Genomic DNA, 6,000 nt, shown 5'->3' with positions numbered 1-6,000 from the left:
GGGCCGTGTGCGGGCGCTGATGCCGCGGCGGCGCTGCCAGAGCTCCAGCCCGCGGCTCCCCGTCAGGCAGCGCCTCACCGCCGCCCGAATCCCCCCTTTTTTATTATTTTTTGGACTCCTTTCCCCCCGACACACGCTCTTCCTGGCGATGTTTGACCCCGGGGATGCCCATTCGGGGCGGCAGCCGAGGGTCTCCCCCGCCTTCCCTCGCAGCGAGCGCTCCGGTGCGCGGGTCCCCGGGGCGGGCGCTCCGCAGGTGCGGGCCGGGCTCTGCCGGCGCTGGCTCCGCTCAGGAAGTGACAAGCACATTTCCTCCTCCTCCTCCTCCTCCTTCTCCTCCTCCTCCTCCTCCTCCTCGCTCCCTCCCTCCGCCCGCCCCGCCCGCAGCACGGCGGCGGCGGCGGCAGCGGAGCGCGGTCGGAGCGGCGCCCACAGCCGGCCCGGCCGGGCCGCTCCGCCGCCACCGCGGGACGCGCTCGGTAAGCGATGCTCGGAGCGCAGCGGAGCCGTGCAGCCCCGAGGGGTGCCGGGGGGGAGCGGACAAAGGGCGGCGGTGCGCCCTGCCCGGGGACGGGGCGGCTCGGAGGGGATGGGGTAGGAGGGTGGTACCCCCCGCCGCCACCGCATCCCCGCGGAACGGGCTGGGGATGTCCGCCTTTGTGCCGTCGGGTCTCACCCCGCCCCGGGGTGAGCGGGGGGCACCGCGGAGGAGCCGCCCGGGCGGCCGGAGGGACCGTGGAGCGGTGGGATGCGTGTCCGGAGCGGCGGGGGGTGCGGGATGCTGAGCCCGACGTGCGGGGATGGGCGGCTCTCCGGAGTTTGGCGAGCGGGCAGCGAGCGGTCCTCACCCGCTCCGAGTCCTCTGCCTTTGCCTCTGGAATTATTTCCTGCGAAAGGATCAACACGTGCTTTCCTTTCTCCGGGCCGAGAGTGCTGCTCCAGGGGGGCTGAAACCCGGGTGCCGCCGGGCTCGGTGCAGCACTGCCCGGGTTCGGGGTCTCACGGGGGCTGCAGCCCCGGGGAGCCGTGCCTGAGCATCCCCGCAGAGATGCTCTCCAGCTCTCCCAGGGCCAGCGCACGCTCCCCACCGTGCCGTGCCTCGCGTTTCACTCCTGGCACGTGAGAGGCGGCTCGGGGCAGCAGGACAGGGGGACAGGCCGGTCCCCGGGGGGGTCTCCAGCCCCCGAGGCTGCTGCGATGGGACACGGCAGCGCCTTGCTGTGTGAAGTGCCCTGGCAGGGGGGCTGTCCTAGAAAGCCTGTAAGTCTTGTTTCTCCATTCAGTGACGTCAGGTTGATCGGGTTCGAAGGTACGTGAAGGTTTCACGTACAGCTGTACGCAGAGATTTCACGGGTAAGGGGCTTTTCCTCAATAATTTTAATTTACTTGACACAGAGAGAGTTTGTAACAGCGCGGTGCCTGTCACTGAGTTGTGCCGCTGCCTCTCGGTGCCGTGCGGTCTCCACAGACGCTGGTGTACCTTGGCAGCTCATCCCCTCCTTAGGAAATCCTCTGGAGTGAAAAGTGAGCGTAATTTGTTATGAAATAGGCTGATAGACAAAACTTCAGTTGGCGATTGGAACCAGATGTGCATATTTTCCTTTTGAATCCTCAAGCAATACTAAAAGTCTGCTTTGACAGATTAAAAACTACTTGCAAATTGCAGAGGTAGCAGTGTTTTGTGATAATCCAGTAAAAACACGGAGGGCTGCGAGCATCTCTGCCCGGTGTTGGGTATTTCCGAGCACAGGAGATGCTGCTGCCATCACAAAGCACAGATTCCCTTGGCCTGCCTCTGTCGTGGGCAGAAACATTTACCAGGGCTTGGCTGAGGGCTGGAAAAAGAAGTAAAGAAACCCCAAAACAGTGTAGATAATGTTTCTAGAGAAAATATTTGGGGCGGGTCATGAAACAGATTAATTAGAGTGATAGTAAAAAACCTGAATTTCAGAGCGGTTTGCTCTGTCCGTACCTCTCGTGGCTCGGTGCAGGTTTGAAGTGAGCTTCTGATTTATTTCTTCATTTCTGAGAGTCTCGTGGAGCCTGAGGATGCTTGTGGCGGTGGGTGTGTCACACCCAGCTCTGGCACGGCCCTGCTCAGGGGGGCAGGATTAGGGCTGGAGGCATTTTATCGGGAGAAGCACTCAGCCTCCTTGCTTCCAAAAGTGGGGGGAAAAACCCAGCCAAAACAACCTGCTGTGGAATTGCTTCCTTCTCTCCTCTCCACCACCCTGCCAAGCACAGCCACGTGGAGCGCGGCCACGCGTGCTGGGTTTGCTGCTGGATCCCTGGCTCCAGACTTTCTCACTCCCAGCTTCAACCCAGAGGAGGGAGGGGAAACTTCTGTGACTTCCAGCTCTGCACAAGGCCGAGGTGTCCAGGAACCACAGTGGTTATAGAAAGCAGATGGCCTTTTGCTGTAAATGCAAAACTTTGCATAGAAAATCTGTGCAAATCAGTTCAGGGGATAATTGATTTGTGCGAGTGAGATCCAGATTTTTGTATATGGAGATCAGGCAGACTGTGGGACAGAGCCAGCTCCAATGCAGGTTAATTTTCAGCTATGGATACCTGCATAAATAAATACATGTGTATAAATATGCACACATGCAAATAGACGAACATATACCTATAAAATTCCCCAAATCTGCATTGGTTAATTATATGCAATTTTTTTTTCCTAGTAGTAGCAAAGGCTTGCTTCACTCTCAGCAGAAGTATAAGCAGAACAAGACACACAACTTTTTGCCAAAACACCTGTATTTTTGTGCAGAACTGACACCATGGGCTGTGTCCTGATGGGTGGGGAGGGAAATGAGCTTTATCCCACTTGTCTATTTATTATTGCTGGTAGCTTTCTGATTTCTCAAATGGCACCTGTGTGGTTTGAGACTCTTCCTCCTTCTTTTTTTTCTTTCTTAAAATGTTACATAGAATTTTTCTTAAAATGTTACATAGAATTTTTCTTTTATTTGCCAGGACGGAGGTGGTTTACACTTGCCTTGTAAAATCTCAGATGGAAAAGAGGACACCCCAAGCTGAAAGGGTGATTTTGGTTTTGTTCCCTTCCCCCTCCCCTGTCACGTGGCTTGTCAAACGATGTTGCTGGGAAATAGTCCTAATGAACATTAATCTGTGGCAGGGCAGACTTTGGACCAACGGGCCGGGACAGGGCGAGGTGCCAGAGATGCTCATAGCTGTTTGGAGAGCTGGGTCGAGTCTCCTTCCCACATCCCAGGGGAGGGACAGGGCAGGCAGAGCCTTTGTGTCAGATCTGCACTCACCAAAAGTCTCTTCTGGAGTGAAAATATGTTCAGAAAGACAAGTTTTATTCCCATGGCTATGGGAGACCAGGGCAGCAGAGGAGCTGGGATGTTGCTCCTCTGCAGCTCCTCGTGCAAACTCTCTCCTTGGCTGAGGTTTTCTGCTCCTTTCTCTCCCAAAACGGGAGGAGGAGGAAGAGGAAGCAAGCCTGCTGACTCGGGGAAACAGAACTAAAAAAAAAAGCAGGTCTGCCGAGCAGCAGAGGGCTGTGACTGCCGTGGGTCTCATGTGTGGGGGGAGCCACAGCTCCCTTTGCAGGGGTCCCTGCGGGGCTGGGCAAAAATATCACCAAAACAGCAGTCTGCTCCTCAGAGAGCTAAATATAAACTCATTGGGCAAAGAGGAGGGAATTTTCCACCGTGCTACTCCTCTGTGCCTGCCAGCCTGCCCGGTCGTGAAGCCTGTGGCTGCTCCCCCCAGGGAAGCTCCTGTCCCTGATCCCCAACGTGTCATGGGATGAGTGCCACCACTTTCTGCAGGGATGAGACCTTCTGTAAATTCCTTGGGAGCAGTCAGGACACGGGCAGACCTGAGCCCTGGAGCTGTGGTTCTGCCCACAGGTCTCCCCAGGAGCAGGGGTTGTGTTGTAGTAGTGAAAAAGGACTTCAAGGTCACACTCTGTGCCTGCAGTGGCAGCCTGGCTGCCCATGACCCAGCTATTTCTGCAGAGCAGCAATGCAGAACGTGGCTCTGCTACAGGGAGCTGGAGAGAGCAGATCCATGGGCTGGTTTGTTTTTCCAAACTTTTCTGAGCTGGCTGCTTTTAGGGAAACAAAAATTCCCAAACAAGAGCCTGTTTCTGAAATCTTGCTGGGATGGTACATCTCAGTCCAGGCTGTGGATGTGTGGGTCTTTTGTCATCAACAGGTGGGGTGAGGATGGAAAACAAAGAAGTGTGGTGGTGCAGTTAATTTCCAGCCAGAATTTCTCCTGGCTTCAGGTGGTTTATCCATGAGTTTTGTAGCCTGTGGTGTTGGATATGTGTGATACTGCATCTTATGCATCTGACATATACTGTGTAAGATAAATAAGTTTTGGTATGTTGCAAGTTTCTTTGAAATGCAGGGAGGAGTAAACTGCACTAGACTGACCTGGAGGAGCAGCACCAAACCCTGTGTGAAGCGTGGCTGGTTCCAGCACTGCTTGCTGTGGGTCCCTGCATGGATGGGTGGGAAGTACCAGGCCAGTTTGGCTCAGTAATCACTTCATTTGAGTAATATTTTAAGAACTGGTTGAGTGAGTGTAAAAAATCTGTTCTGGTGCGTTGAGTTTCTGTACCTCCCCCCTAAAAGTGCACCCAAGGGAGACTTGGTCATGGTTTTTGCTTTTAGAGGATTAAATATAGCAGCATCATTGGTGTCACTCCTCTGTAGTCCTTTTGAAGCATCCCTTGGGCCACATCATTCCCTGTTTTTGTGGCTGCTGGCCATGGCTTTTGCTTTCAGCAGCCAGGGCTCGGGGCTGGCTGTGCGGTAGGTACGGGACCGTGCTGAAGGAGGAGTTTGACTTCGCGGCCGTTTTGTGCTTACAAATCCTTACCTCTCCTAGGGTTTGTAAAAAATGGGATCTGGCAAGCTCTGATCCAGCAGCTGGAAAACCTGCTCTCCCTCTCTCTGCTCAAAACCAGCCCCTGAAAGGAAGGGCCAGGGGTTCTTTGCATGGCTGAGGAGAAGCAGGGCTTGGGGAGGTGGTGGTGCAGAAGGATGTGGCTGCCCAGGTGCATCAGTGACTGGCCTTGCTCTCAGTGACTGCTCTGGGCCAGGGGGTCAAGAGACTCACCCCTGATCCTGCTCCTAAAGCCAAGGGGATGAGTTAAAGTGTGCTACTTACTTGCCTTTAAGGTATCTTTTTTGTCCTTTATCCTGTGACAACTCTTGCAGTGACCCCAGACAAGCCTTTGTGCTCATCTGCCCCAGCTGTGTAAGTGCCATCATCACTGTTCTGCACCAATGGGAAGTGTTAATTATAAGGAAAAGGAATTAATGCAGACAACTGGTCTTCTCTGGTTAGGACAGCCTGGCAGCACAGTTAGGCCAGGTGGAGCTGGCATTTCTCATTTCAAGTGGTGTGGGAAAGTCACAATAACTGTGATTTTTGTGTTTCTGTGACTGCCTTACCCTTACTGAGAACAGCCTTCTGGTGTGCTGGGCAATAGTTGTCAATGCTATGAAATTACTTCAAGTGTATATATTATTATCCCAGTTACCAAGTGCTTTGGGGTTTTTTTGTCCCAGCTGGTACAAATGAATATTGTATAATATTTTCGAAAGGACAAGTTTTAATATTATGAACTAGGTGCCAAAAGCTGCAATTGTGTGCCAAAGCTGAAGAGCCATTATAATTATAAAGATACAGAAAGCATTAGAAATATCCATTTTTGGGTTTATAGACTCTCTGTTAACTCAGAAAAACACTAAAGCCTAGAAAAGTGTGGCTGCCCCTGGATCTCTGGAAGTGTCCAAGACCAGGTTGGAGCACACTGGTATGGTGGAATTTGTCCCTGGCCATGGAAGGGGGTTAGAATGAGATGCTCTTTAAGGTCCCTTCCAGTCCAGGCCATTCTGTGATTATTGGACTGTCAGTTGTGCTGTAAATGAAATACAGTGCAATGGATAGTATTTCTCAGAGTGAAAGCATCCTGAATGAAGATGTACATTGCCAAAATGTGTTTCATTT

The 6,000-nt window shown here is 53.2% G+C and overlaps 1 protein-coding gene across 1 annotated transcript in view; it reads left to right on the top strand.

Annotated features, from left to right (window-relative positions):
* The first annotated feature begins 378 nt into the window (after positions 1-378).
* Positions 379-6,000, top strand: part of FAM53B (family with sequence similarity 53 member B) — a 45,273-nt gene continuing 39,651 nt past the window's right edge. Inside the window, exon 1 of the mRNA XM_084210654.1 lies at positions 379-479. The gene's annotated coding sequence lies outside the window, so the exon portion shown is untranslated. The remainder of the gene's footprint in view (positions 480-6,000) is intronic.

This window comes from Fringilla coelebs (assembly GCF_963513975.1).
Source record: "Fringilla coelebs genome assembly, chromosome: 8".
NCBI lineage: Eukaryota > Metazoa > Chordata > Aves > Passeriformes > Fringillidae > Fringilla > Fringilla coelebs.
Note: the sequence above shows the minus strand (reverse complement) of the source record. Positions and strands in the feature narration are given on the sequence as shown.